General features: G+C 37.6%; 1 protein-coding gene across 21 annotated transcripts in view; it reads right to left on the reverse strand.

Annotated features, from left to right (window-relative positions):
* The window catches only part of RABGAP1L (RAB GTPase activating protein 1 like), a 786837-nt gene that overhangs the window by 117710 nt on the left and 653770 nt on the right, over window positions 1–15357 (reverse strand). For 2 of the 21 annotated variants that reach the window (XM_082437228.1, XR_014256716.1), the window contains one exon: window positions 12805–12866. The exons of the other annotated variants lie outside the window; for them this stretch is intronic. The gene's annotated coding sequence lies outside the window, so the exon portion shown is untranslated. Of the gene's footprint in view, window positions 1–12804; window positions 12867–15357 lie in introns of those variants that run through there. 21 annotated transcript variants of the gene reach the window in all.

The following is a 15357-nucleotide window of genomic DNA, read 5'->3' on the forward strand; positions in this document are numbered from 1 at the left end:
CCCTCACTTCCTATATAAACCTCCTAACATCCTAACCTACTCGAATTGCCTGGTTACATATGTCAGCAAACATGCATGGAAGAAAAATGGGGAAAAAAATGAATGGACATGAAATTAGGTCCTTGATATCACCTTGAAAGAAAATCGACATCTTCTTTTAATGTGATGCAAACTACTGAATCTGTTAAATCACAGAATCTTGGTGATTTAAAATAAAAGCAGTGTATTTTTTGTTCATGCAAAGTTCAGCTAGCAGGAGGGTGGAGTTGGGGGTTTCTGAACTCTGTAGTCATTTAGGAACTCTGACTGATGGAGATTCTATCACCTTCAGTATGTGGTTTCCAAGGTCACTTTGAGGACATCTAGTTGGCAAAAGGGTAGACAGAAAGCATGGAAGCTATATGGGAATTGTTTTTTTTTTTTTTAAAACAGCCAAACCAAAGGAATAAATGTACATCACTTGTACTCTCATTCCTCTGCCCAAACTCAGTAAGATGACTATACTTAATTGCAGAGGAGGCTGGGAAATGTAGTTCAAGCTGTATCAGCAGGAAGAAAGGAAAATAGGTTTGGTGAACAATTAGCCAATTTCTGACAGTGTCTTTCCCAGAATATTATACTTCATCTGCAAATATATCCAGTTCTTGCATCCTAGGGATGTGAATTTAAATGGGTATTTATTACAATAAAATTCTACTACTTAACAAATTTGCCTCTCAAGTAAATTTACTATAAAATGGATTGCCTGTAAAAGGTAAATTTCCATTATCATTACACACTGGCTTATTCAAATATGAGTTTGACTATATAAATATATTTTAAATATCTTTAGTTCTATTACATCCAATTGTGGTTCTGTCTCCACTTGCATTTCTTGTCAAACTTAGCATTTCTAAAACTCAACATCTCTGAAACCAAACTCATGATCTTCCCTCTCTCTATCTCCTCCTGACTTCCTCAACTCAGAAAAAGACCTCTGGACAACCAGTTATTCAGGCCAGATGCTTGGGGATAACCCTTTATATTCTACTCATTCTCAAACCCCCATCCAATTCATCAACAGGTTTTACTTTCAAAATATATCTTGAATCCATTAATGTCTTCCAATTGCCCCTAATCCAAGCCAAATCTACTCCTCACCTGTATTATTGCTGTAGTTTTATCTCTGCTTCTACCTTGAGAGTAACTCTCTACTTTTATATTTTCTCTAATCTATTCTTTCTTACATAAATCAGATAATCTCTTGAAAACCCTTCAAAAAGATTTGCATTGTACTTCGGATAAAAACCAAAATCCTAGCCAAAGACTTTGAGGACCTGCAAGAATCTGGTTCCCGGTTTCATCTCCAACCTCATTTGTCAGCACTTATTTTGCTCAATCTATACTAGCTATTTTAGTTTTCTGAAATGGTCAAATGCCTTTTACCCTAAGGGCCTTCCCACATAGCATGTCCTCTGTCCAGAAAATGTTTTTTGTTTTTGTTTTTAATAATGAAATTCATTTTCTTTTTACCAGGAAATATCTTTTCATATAGAAGAATGTGATTGATGCATATGACTCTCACGCACTCAAGCACCAAAGCCAAGTGGGTGATTATCCCAACTGTCTCCCTCTGGGAAGACGAGGTATATGGAGTGGCTGGGCTTTTCCCTCTAGCTCACCTATGAAACAGAAGCCTTTCAGAAGTCCCGGATTTGTCTTTGTCTTCTGCACAAGGCCTGCTAAAGGCCAAGATCTAGGCCACCAGAGATCAGCAAACGGCCAAAGAACAAAGTATAGGTTTAGAATTTACTTATATTTCAGAATTCAGGTTTTCACATAATTTCTGGCTCCTAAAATTCTTCCTTATTTTCCCACTCACTCAGGCACACATTTAAAAATATACTTTAATTATTTTATCTAGAAGTTTTAGATGTTCTGTACCAGAAGAGTTTATACCGGCATCTAGTCCACTGTTTTGCCAGAAACAAAAGATCTTCTATAGCACACTTTACTACTCCTCTCCAGCTGGTTAGCTTCTGTTAATCTTTTAGAGCTTCAGCTTAAAATGTCACAAGTTTTCCTTGATCCTCATTCCTCAATCTAAATTAGCTTCTAACTATTTTCTCTCTTGTAACAAACTTCTCTTTCCTTTTGCAACCTTTATTACAGCTTTTGATTATACTTTGTGTTATCTGTCCCTTCCATTATCCTGTAAGCTTCAGGAGGACAGGAATCCTGTCTGTTGTGATTATTACTGAATAGAAAGCCTAGTGCAGGACTAGGACAAAGTAGGTGCACAAGAAATTTTAAATACTTATTAAGCAAAAGAATGAATAGACGCAATGTAATGTAATCATATTGAGTCAGAGTAGTCTTGAACCCTGTAAGCAACCAACAAATACTGGCACTATTAAACAACATTTAAATTGACTGCCTTCAAAAATTATGTAGTATAGTATAAGATTAATACAAAAAATAGTATACAAGAGGAAGTAAAGCACAGACTCTGAAACCAGACTGCCTGGAATCAAATTTCTGATCTGCCACTTACTAACCAAGTGACCTTTGTTGGAGATTTAAACATTCCGTGCCTGTTTTTTCTGATCTGTACAATCAGGTCAGTAAGAGTACTTGGCAATGTTAAGGTGATGATTAAATGACAAACATGCCAGTCATCCAAGGAAGCAAGATGTAATTGTTGTGCCTGTTATCATTACAAAGTTAATGTTAATCAGTGGTCTCATCAAAGAAAAAAAGAAAGTTACACAGAATCAGACGGGGAAAATAAGTAGGAGCAGCAAGCTGTAGAAAGGGAATTGGGTTGCGGACGTGCCGGCAAGAGGCAGGAGCACACAGGGACATCCGCAAGGGAGACAGGGAGAAGAGGGCTGCGTGGGTGCCCAGGGCCAGCACGCAGACACTACTGACACAGTGGCTGGAGAGAGGGGGCTGCTGGAGAGAGACTGAGACAGGCCTGCCATCTCCCTGTGCCACATGCTCGGAGCACTTCGTTCCCTCGAGCCATCCACCTACTCGCTGTGGGGAAGTGTCTTTGGATCTGATTTTGGGCTCAGTTAATAGAAAATAGTTGGGAACATCAGCCAGTAGGCAAGATTAAGTTGTGCACCTTTTGACAGCAGCAAATATCTCTGGGCATTAAAGGCAAGTTCTGTCTCATACGGCAGTTTTCCTGACAAACGCTGTACTCTACTCGTGGACCCTAATGGGGGAAAGTAGTTTCCTCATTTTCTTTTGTCTTCCTTTGTTTTTCAATGGCATTTCCCTCACAATACTGAGAATATATTATACAATCTCCTCTCTGGTGTCCATTGCCCACTCCCCAGATCCTGGATCCATTTAAAAAAAAGTCATTACAGTTTGGATCTTGTGATAATACACTGACTACAGGTCTGATTATTATATAAGAAATAAAGTTTTACCCTTCTCTCTAGCTATGAAACTAGTTCTTTTTTAGTTACCCCTGAGACCATCTACGCATGGCCCACCATGAAAAATTTACATTAAGATGAGTTTAACTACATCACCCACATTAAGAGTCTAAAGTTACATCTGTTGGGATAAAATGACTACAGCTGAACCCTGAGATGAATTAAAACAAAAACAGACGAACTAGGTCCTAAGAAAGCGTCTGCCTACAGCAAAGCATTGAATAGCTAGGTTGGTATCTTGTGGCAAACTTTCATTTGTTTCTACCATATTTTCATTGCTCAGTGTCAGAGTGTCAGACTGTCCTTTCTTTAAAAGAGGGTGAACTCATCCTATCAGAAAAAAAAAAATGTGGGACATTTATCTTGAGAAATCAATTTCAATAGCCAACCTTAACTTCCTAACCAGAATATGTGAATCTAAAGGTCAGCTGCTGCTCTACTTTGGCCAAAGAAGTAGGTATTTTAGGGGATTCAGATTTGTCTCTAAATCTTTGATTGCAATATTCTTATGTGCTATTGTCTTAAGAAGGTGTTCATGTTCATTTTGGCAAATGTATTCTTCACTTCCCCCAGTGATTTATGTCATCTGAACCTTTTTAATCAATAATGTTTGATAGAAAACACATAGCACAATGGAAATAAACCAAAATATTTTGAAAATAAAACAGTTAAATAATATTTATTTCAAATCCCCTATAAATTCTTGATAGCTATGAGGTAGAAAACCTTAAAAATTTTAAGTTTCCTCTGAACTCTGGAAACCTAACTTTCTCATGTATGATAAAATCAGTATCACAGGCTGGATTTTCTTTGTAACCAGAGTACCTCTACTCGAGTTTTATTAAGAATTCATAAGCAACTATTGCTTCTGCTATCAGGGAACCCAAACTGATGATGGTTCACTCACTCACTTGCATTGTGAAAAAAGTCGTTTTTTTTTTTTTTTGCCAATTGAAGAAGCAATACCAGTAAAAGAAACTGTATAAAAGGATATTATTAAATAAAGAGTATTAATAAATAAAAGTAAATATATTAAATGGAAAGGAAGTCTCCTTTCCACATCAAACTCTCAGCCTTCTCATCAGAAACTAAGTTAACGTAGGGGGGTTGTTTGTTTGTTTTTATGTACTGAAACATAAATTTGCCATGCATGTGTGTGGTAGATCGTTACAGGAAAGGCTCCTAATCAATTATGTCTCCTGGCATCATTTTCCCTGTATATCCACTCTAATATTGACTCTCCATGTGATTTGCTTTGGTCAATGTGACAATGACAAATGTAACACAAGCAGAAGCTTGATAAGTGCTTATGCCATTGGGTCTTGCCTCCTTGGAAACCTGAGACCACAAGGCTGAGAAGCAGCCAAGGATGAAAAAACATGTGGAAAGGCAGATCCTACCCTGAGCTGTCCCACCAGCTGAATGCTACCACATGAATGAATCCAGAGACAACAGCAGAAGAACCACCCAGCCGACTCACAGAATTGTGAGAAATATTGTTGTTGTGAGCCAGTAAGTTTGGGGATGGTTTGCTATCAGCAATAGATAACTCATACAGTATGCAAGCACAAATCGGCAGATATATTGTTGACATTCCTTGATTCCAGTTTATGAAGAATAAAATATAATTGATAATTATGAGATACATAAAGAGAATGTCACAGAAAATATAAAACGTGATTATAACTTTATCATACATAAAGAAGGAACAGACTAGTCTGTCATTTGGGATCTGTATTAGCAGTCTTTTGATTATAAACTCTACTAATTTGGTATTTTATTTTATCTTATTTATGTTTTGGCCGCACGGCATGTGGGACCTTAGTTCCGCGACCAGGGACCGAACCCGCACCCCCGGCAGTGGAAGCTGGGAATCTTAACCACTGGACCGCCAGGGAAGTCCCATGTCTACCCTATTTTAAAAGGCTGTGGCATATACATCTTAGCTTCAGTTCTTTCAACAGTTATTTTTACCATAGACAACCAAGAGGTTTATGCAAGTAAGATGTGAAAAAACTTTTAGAATTCTAAAATCATTGAATAATAATCTGAAAAATCGAATAGTTAAAGATAAGAAAGGGCATCTGGTTACCCAAGCATCGAGGAAGAAAGCTGACCTTCTATCCAAGTCTTAAAGGTCTTGAAAGATGGAAAATTCACAAGTTTATATTTCATGATCCCTGCAATCTACACAATATGATAGATACCCTTCTTAAAGCTGAACTCAGACTAAAAAACTCATCTACTTCGCTTTTCTATAGGAAGAAACCTGGAATACTATTCAGTGAGATACATGAGGATTTTTCTGTTTATTTCCAGAAGTATTTTCAGAGAGGATTTAAAGCCCAACAGTCCTCAACCTAAATGAATAGGGAAAAAAAAATAAGAAAAAAAAATGAATATGTTAACTGAATAAATATTTAATGAGTGACTTCTTTGATCCAGCTATTATGCTAGGGGTTGGACCAGGCCCAAGGCATCTAGAGAAGAGCAAGGTAGAGACAAACTCTTGAGGAATTCACAGTGAGAGAAACTGACTCAAAACGATTATGGTAATAACGACAAACATTTTTTTGTATACTAATGATGCATAGCATTTGCTAAGTTTCTTATATATATTATCCCACTTAATCCTCACAGTAATCCTATTGTATCGACAATGTAAGCCTCATTTTACAGAAGAGATAACTGAGATACAGGTAACTTGCCAGATATCACACAGGTAATAAATAGAGAAGCCAAGGTTTAACTCTAACCACATGGCTTCAGAAAACCACATTCTTAACTCCAACTGTGGTGCTCTAGTGGAGGAACTGCCAGAATTAGAATAAATAACAGCCTAGGTTCCCAGAGGAAGTGGTGTCTGTTCTGGGTCTTAAAGGATGAACAGGGGTTTGCTTGACCCCATAACTGCAAAAGGAATTGATGGGACTTCCCTGGTGGCCCAGTGGTTAAGACTTCCCCTTCCAAGGCAGGGGGTGCAGGTTCCATCCCTGGTCGGGGAGCTAAGACCCCCACATGCCTCGCAGCCAAAAAACCAAAACATAAAACAGAAGCACTATTGTAACAAATTCAATAAAGACTTTAAAAAACGGTCCACATCAAAAAAAAAAAAAATCTTTAAAAATAAAAAAGGAATTGATAAATAATTCAGCCAGTGCTTCACACATGTTTAGCTTTATTAATTCTTACAACATCCTTGTGCAGTAGGTATTAGCCTCACTTCATGACGAGAAAACTCATACTCAAGGAAATTAAGTAACTTTCTCAGGATGGTGAGTAAGAGTCCCAGGTAGAAGGCGCAAGATGTGACGAGCGAGGCCAGGAAAGGGCATGGCACATTGATGTGAAAAATGGGGATGTGTGCTAAGCTGAGAAGGCTGTGGGGTTTATCCTGCAGGTAACAGGGAGCCAGCAGTGCTCTCTGAATGAGGAGTAGTACGAGGAGGTTGGTTCCCTGGGTAGAAAACTCTGGTGGTAGTGAGTAGAGGAAACTCCAGAAGACAAAAACTTAAGCCAGAGAGACCAGTTAGTCAGTCTGAGGCAGCTATAGCAGTCCAGACAAGCAATGTCAGGGGCCTCCAACTATGAATTCTGAAGGTTCTAAGAAGATCCTACCATGTCAAACAATTTTTTTTTTTTTTCAAAAATTTTCCTTCACAGGTGCAATGTCTACAATCTGGCTTCTTAAACAATGGCCATCCTAAAATTTGATGAAATATTTTAGAATAAAAGGTTTTATGTAAATAATTTTAGAAAATAAACTAAGTCCTTTGGTTCTATACAGTATCCAAATTATGTTGTTGCTTAAAATACTCATTCTATTACAATAGAATACAGACTTTCTTTTCTCACTGGACATCCTGTTAAGACATAACTTATTTCCTTGCACAACTCACTGCTTCTCTTTTAGGAAAGAAGGGGAATCAGGGAGGTTATGGTTGTATAAGATATGATACAATAGATAGACAGGATTATAAGGAAGTTAATGCATTTAGATCATACCAGAGCAGGGTATATAAGTTAGAACTTACAACAAGCTAACATGCATGCCAGAGGAAATTCCTTGCCAGCCAAGTGGGCTGATGGAAGTGAAGGGTGGAATTGTGAAGAAAAATAGGATATTTTAGAAAATCTGAGAGTTTAGGAGAAAATGGAAGAACTTGGGTAGGCTGACAAACACAGGAAACTGTCATGTGTTATCAGATGTTGGAGATACAGTTCAGGGTTGCCAAGAAAGATTCATGTTCAGAAGAGAATGTTTTCAGAGAAACTGGGTTGAAACTAGCATTCTGTTGACTATGAGAAAGACTTTGCTATGAGCTGAACTGTATGCCCCCAAAATTTATATGTTGAAGCCCTAACTCCCAGTACTGGTATCCTTATAAGAAGAGGAGATTAGACACAGATAACACAGGCAGCAGGATGACCATGTGAGGACACAGTGAGAAGACGGCCATCTCCAAGACAAGGAGAGAGGCCTCAAAAGAAACCAAACTGCTGATACCTTGATCTTGAACTTCTAGCTTCCAGAACTGTGAGAAAATAAATTTCTGATGTTTAAGCCACACAGTCTGTGGTATTTTATTGCAGCAGCCCTAACAAACTACCACAGACATGAAACTGGGGGCAGACATGAGACTCAGGGAAAAAAAAAAAAAAGTACTGCCTGTTTAGGAACCAACTTAGTGAGAAACTTCAATATGTAGTAAGAGCTGGTAGGAAGTACAGTGACCCTAAGGGCAAGGGATAACAGAGGATAAGGCAGTGCCTGGAAAAGAGGATGAATGAAACGCTGCATAGAACACACTGATAGAGGCACTGAGCCTGCGCCAAACTGAATAACTGAAGCCTCCCCTGACCTGAGTGACACAACAGAACACGAAGCTTTACCACCTCTTCATGTGGTTTGTATGCCAGTATTCCCTCACATAATAATAATGATACTAGTGATAATGACGATGATGGTGACGGTGATAAAACCATTTGAACTACATATTACAGAGATTTGGATAGATTACAGGCATAGAAAAGGAACAGGCTAGACATTACAGATGAAAGAAATCGCTCCCTCCCACAGGTGGCAGCAATAAAAAGTCCCCAAGACAGAGGAATTGATAATAAGAATGGAGTGCCCATCTAATCACAACTATCAACTACAGCAAGGAATATAATTTTCCCCTCAGCAGTCTGTCTGCCTTTAGGCAGAGCTTCAGAAAGCTTGACAAACAGTTGGAGATATGTGAATAACACTTAAAAATCTTCACTATCTTTTTTGAGTTGCTATTCTCATTTACATGTTACTTCCACCATTTCAAAAGAAAAGGATTTTTCATGGTTGAGGGGGGAGGGGGAGAAAAAGGCTGAATAGCAGAATAAGTAAGTTCTCCAGAGTACTAATTAGACTCGGTCATTTCCCAGCTAAATGCTAAATGGATCCATGAGCTTGTGAAACAAGAATATGAGTAACTAAGTAAATATAATATGATTATACTTTATTCGCCCCAGAGAAGAGGCACTGGCATCTGACATAGCTGTGGCTGAAGTGTCTGAAATATCCCCAAGATCCAAAGGCCCAGCCTTCCTAACCTAACCTATTTTAAACACCTAAGACGTTTAAATTTATTAAAAATAAATTTAAATTTAATTAATTAAATTTAACTTTAAATTTAAGAAAAAGTTAAATTACTTCCAATGAGTAGCAACAGGGGCACAGAGAAACACATTTATTTTCTTGTCTAAATCAGATCCCCAAACACAAACTGTGAAGCACACTTTAAATATAATCTTAACATGAATTCAAGTAGTAAAAAAAAAAAAAAAAAAAAAAAAATTCAAAGAGATGTGGCTCTCATTGTAAATAGCCGTGGGAAAATTATTTATTACCTCTGCTTCCAAAGAATGAAGACGAGTTCTAACTTTATTCTCCAACACAGATAAACATAAATCATAACAACTGGATAAGAGGTAATTGGCAAAACACTGCAGAAAGTTATATGAAATATGGAAACTCCCACTTAAGAGCATAACCATCTGTCTTACTGTGTCTTTAGAAGACTGCTGAGAGTGAATTAGCTGCAGGGAAAAAGAATAAAGTTTGAGAGGAGAGGAACCACTAGTTGAAACAGCAGTTCTGAAGTGTCCTTTTCTGTTGTTAATGTATGTGGAGAGCTCTGTACCAACGACACTGTACCAAGTTTGGGATGCAAGTAAGGGCACATGCTTTATTCTTACGATTTATTATTTCTTTTTCTGAAAAAAAGAGATGCCCATATAAAAATCAATTTTTATATCCATTTGTCTTATTTTTCTTTGGAGTAGGACAATTTAATGATTTATATAGATCGGCTCATGATACAATATCCAGGTTCACCCATCAAGTTAATTTTAAAATGTTTCTATGGCTTTCTCCTTAATAAACTGAAAGAAAATGACTGGCAGAAGCAGGTACGATGGTAGAAGAAAACAGCAGAAGTAATAAAGGATACAAATGCATTCCAGATGACTGGGAACAGCCAGAAAAGCAGAGTTTTCTGAATGTGGAGGGTGCCTGAGGCCTGGGCACCCAGAGCTCTGCCCTGTTTTCTCCACCTGTTATAAACTGCTTCAGAGCATGTCTAACATTTACGTGTTTTCTGCTCATTCCCACAACGCATGATTTGTGACAGGCAAGATCAAATTGTATTAATCCCTGTTTGGGGGAAAACAATGCCCCAAATCTCAGACACACTGAGGGTTATCAATGTTAACAGAAGCCTCAGAGGAAAAATGAAGCAACTGTTTTGATATAAAAACTACTTCATTATCAGTTTGTTAATTATCACATCCCTGTAGCCTATAACAAAATTAACATTTGCCTGGGAGAAGATTATGACACTCTAAACCAAATATTCCAAACTATGGTTGTCAATGTGCAGAGGTCTTTATAGGAAAGGAACATGAAATGTGGTTCCATTAAAAATGAACCCTTTCCACGGTGCACATAAGAGCACATATTTTAGATTCACAGAGTCAGCAAAAGCCTCTGTGTGGTCTCATTGCTAATTCAAAAAAAGCCTCTATTTGGGAGATTACATTCTTGTTTATACATAGCAACAATAGCCAGAAAGAAAGAGCAAACAGCATGAAGAAATTAGAGGTAAATTGCTCTGAATAAAATGTTCTTTATAGTTTTGCTCTAGTGTGAAAGTTATTTTCAAACAGTTAAATTCAAATCCATGGTTACAAATATGGAGGTCTGAGAGAGAAAAATATTAAATCTCTAGATAAACGAATTTACCTCTATCCCATTAAAAGCATGACTTGTGAGAGGCAAGATCAAATTGTATTAATCCACTTTGGGAGAGTGGATAATTGTCTGTCACAATACATAGATAACTGAGCTGGAGCAGAGCTTAGAGTTTTCTGAGGCAGGTAGTTACCATGGTAACATATAGTCAATGATGGCCTCCTCTCTAGCATGGGTTAGGAAGACAATTTTGGTGTGAAAGAAGAAGATGCTAGGGCAGGACTTTGTTTTTAGCCGCTAGGGCCCTCCTCTTCCTCTTATTTCCCTTACTCTTACTGCCTCTGCCATCTTTGTTTATTCCTCCTACAATGCATTTCAAATCTCTATGATTAGAGTAAAATGGTAGTGATGGTGGTAATGTCATTAGGACAGAGAGAAGCAAATCACAGGAACTCGCCATAGATGGCAAAATAGCAAATGGCCTGATTTTGTTGCCACTAAGTAACCTGAGCTACCAACTGAAAATTTTGAGCACAGGTCAGTGTTATCTTCTAATGTCACTAAGCTGTCCTTAAAATATAAATGGTTTTGGAGAAAAGATGTATTTCTCTTGGGTAATCACCAACAAGTCATTTAGTGTCCCCCTCCACCGTTCTCTGTGTTCTTAGAGTTCAATCCTTGGTACCTCTCCCTCACCCCCTTGTCCTGCAGTCTCTCAATCCCTATCTGTCTTCGCTTTCTCTTCTACTAGTTCTATTCCACTATCTATCATGTCAACCACTCTCCTGCTACTAGCCTCATCCCCCTGACCCTGTAGCGTGCTGGGGTTAGCAACTACCAGTCCAAAAGAAGTGACTTCATATTCGCAAATTGTGTGCCACTTGTTAAGTCACTGGTACCTTGAAATTGGCCATATTTTACCTGGAAATTGGCAAAAGCTACAAATCAGAGATTCCCCCTTTACTCCTCCCTCTCGTATCCCCAAGGTCTGGTTTATTAGTGCACCACCGCCCTGGTCCCACTGCCCTTCCTTTGTCTCATGCTGGCAAACCTCAACTATAGGTGAAAGTAACTGCTTTCTTCATGTATACATTTGGATTGCTGGGTATTTATAGAGACACTCCCAAAACATTGCACATTTTTACCACTATGAATTCATGATCTCCAACAATTCAGCCCAACAATTCTTTTGTGTTTTCCCAGTTAGTTCTTCCATTCTTTGCAATACCTAAAAGTTTGTCCATGTTCTTTGAATCTCTAGCTCCACTACGTTCCCTTAGTTCCAGATCCTGCTTAATAGAAATAAGAGAAACCTTCAAATGGAATATTCTCAATTTCTTTCCTCTTCACCTTACCTTACCTTACTTAACCTGCACATTTGTCTTTATCCCCATCTATTCCTTGCTCATTCCCTCTTGCTGTAATGGAAGAAAAGTACATTCTTTAGAGTCTAATCCTTTATCTCCTCTGAGGTCTGTCTCTGTTGATACATTCCAATTTCTTTATTGAATCTTCAACTTTTCTCTTGTGGGTCTTTCCTTCTTATTTGAAGAGGGATGGTCTGGTCGGCCCCTGGATATCAACCCTCATCATTCCTTGAGCCATCTCCTAGTTTCTTAAACATACCATACTCCCTCCCACCCCACAGTGTTTACACATGCTTCCTTCAGTCTGAAATGCCTTATAATCTCAGTGCAAGAAAGCTTTTCCTAAACCATTGAACCAGTCAGGTTCCTTTGCTCTTTGTTCTTCATATATCTTTATTATATCTCTTCTGAGCATTTGTCTCACTTTGTAATTATACATTTATTAAGGCAATTATATAATTAACATCTTCTGCATGATATAAACTCCATGAGTTCTGGGAGTGTATGTGCTTTTGCTCAACCTTGTGTTTCCTGGGCCTGGCACAGTGCCTGGCATATAGTAGGTACTCAATGAAGTAATTGACTCACTGAGCGTTATTTAAGCATTTAAAGCCATCTTTCCCATCCTCCAAAAATTCATCTCAACCTCATGCCTACTTATCTCTCTCTCTCTTGTACTTACTCTCTGGCTTGCTGGCTGTTTCTTCCATCCTCCATCGTCTCCCCACACTAACCTCCTTAGAAGAGTTGTCTCCTCTTCCTTTGTCCATTTACTCACCTCCTATTTATTCCTTGCATCATTGGCTATTATACATCATCACTCCACTGAAACTGCTGTCACTAAGACCACAAAGGAACCTCTTTCATTAACTGTTGCACGATGTCCACTTCTACTCTCAGTACCTTATGAGACCTCTAAACATCACTGACATTGTTCAACTTCTTCCTTCTTGAAAATATACCTTTTCCCTTAGCTTTCACACTTCACACTATTCTGGGTTTCTTCCTGACTTTTCAGTCTCACTAGCTGCTGTTCCTCAGCCCATCTTTTATATGTTAATGAACCTACCCTCAACCCTTCTCTGCTCCTCTGAAAATTCACCCACTCCCATGGTTCAAATACTGATGACATCCAAATGCCTACTTTTAGCTCAGATCTGATTTCCATTCCATATCCACCTGCTGATTGGATATTTTCACGTACTCGGATATGAGACTGTAGATATACACCACAAACTTAACATGTCCAACACTTAACTCATTATCTTCTATCCCTTCATAGAGTGACTACTACCAAGTTTCCTAAGTGAGAATCCTGAGCGTCATTACGGCTCTCTTTCTCTGCCCTAATGCTCTCATTTAATCACTAAGATCTGTTGATTCTATCTCTTGAATATTTCTGGAATCTGTCCACATCTCTTTAGCCCATAACAATAGTCAGGTCACTTCTCAACTGGATTACTGCAACCACCCCTGAATCGGTCTGTTACCAATATCTAATCTTATCCATTTTAATCTATTCTCTACACACCAGCCAGAATAGCCTTTCTAAAACATAAATCTGATCATTTCTGTCTCCTCTTTAAAAACCCACAATACTTCCCCCTGTCCGAGGATAAAATCCAAGTTGATTACCGTTGGATTACAGGCTTACATGGCTCTGTACCAGCTGTTTGGCTCCTGCTTACCTCTCTAAGTCTTCTATCTACTCCCCGCATTCCCTCTGTCCTTGAACCCTATTCTCCAGTCATGAACTGTGCTTAAGTCTTGGACAGCTCCATCGTTTCTTACCTCTGGGCCTCTGCATATTCTCTGCATGGAACTTCCTTCCCCCTCCCTCCATATACTCCTTAATTCCTGCTAGTCCCTCAGGTCTCATCTTAAATCTTACTTCCTCTGAGAAGTCTTCTTGCATAGTTCCTGGCACATAGTAGATACTCAATAAATGACCTTTCTTTCCTAATTCCCTTGTTTTAGTTTAATGTCAGATTTTGCAGTTTTAATATTGTTCAAGTTATTTTACTAATAAAATACAAACAAAATAGCCTATTTTACTTTTTAAAACATTCTATTGTGAAGATTTACCAATAGAATATTTTGAGTGATATGATGAACTTTTCTACTAATGAGGTTCATCATAACTGTGGCACTTGTAACACTGTTCCAAATAAAAATTAACTTTAAAAAAAAAAAAAAAAAAAGACTTGCTTCCCAGCTTTTGGAGAATAATTCTCAGGAAAGTTTGACATGGCCATAGAACTAACGTATATATATATCTGTCTATATATATCTATATCTATATATAGAGATATATATATAGTACTCTAAATTATGTTATAGATGTTTTACTCTTCTAATTCATCTCTTTATTTTTATCAGAGCAGTGACCACTAAATGGTGTTTAAAAGAGCCAAATTTTTAATATTTCATCATCTACATACATGGCACCTATTTGAAACATAAGGAGGCATAAAATATTACATTAAATCACATACAATGTCTAATACCTGGCAGTTTTTGACCAACAAGAATGGTAATTTCATCAATTCAACCACATACAATATAAGTGAGTGATATTGAATAAAATTATGTAAAAAAAAACACATCAAGAAAAATTATAAAGGTTATATGTATATGCACTTGAATATATATAGGTATCACATTTATAAATTCTTATACTCTAAAGAAATATCAATTTTCTTAACAAGCTTAAGATGATCCCACAGCACAAAAGTTAATCTTTTTGAGTCACTGAGTTCCCTTTAAGAATCTAATAAAAGCTACATATTTTCTCACCAGGAAAAACAAAATGCTTAAACGCTTATATAAAGAAATTCAAATTTCTAGTGACTCAGAGTCCATGAAACCAAGATCCAAGTTTAAGAAGCTCTGCAATAGCAAAATTTTAAACTATAAGCTAACAACTGAATAACGATATTCAACAAAAGTTGCCTTCCTGTGAAAGTGCAGGATATTCATATATTAAGTAACCACATTATTTTTCAAAGTAAAGTCTGATGGGTGAATGTATTTTCTCATTTTAGCCTGGCTGGATCATAGGAACAGAAGGGATATCAGAATAATTAAAAGTCATGTTAGTAAATTAGAAAAAAATAAACACCAAAAAATATTCCTGATATTTAATGTCACACGGGTTTCAGAAGAATAGTTATTTACCCAATCCAATGTGCTTTATTAATAAATCCTGTTAACCACACACAGAGGTAACAATTTATTTTTTACCTGTTAACAGTTGCCTTTATTTCAAAACCAGTCAGTTTACTGAAATAACTGGGTCACCTAGTTCCTTAAAGTTAGAGGAAAGTGATTC

Source organism: Balaenoptera physalus (genome assembly GCF_965194825.1).
Source record: "Balaenoptera physalus genome assembly, chromosome: 1".
Classification (NCBI taxonomy): domain Eukaryota; kingdom Metazoa; phylum Chordata; class Mammalia; order Artiodactyla; family Balaenopteridae; genus Balaenoptera; species Balaenoptera physalus.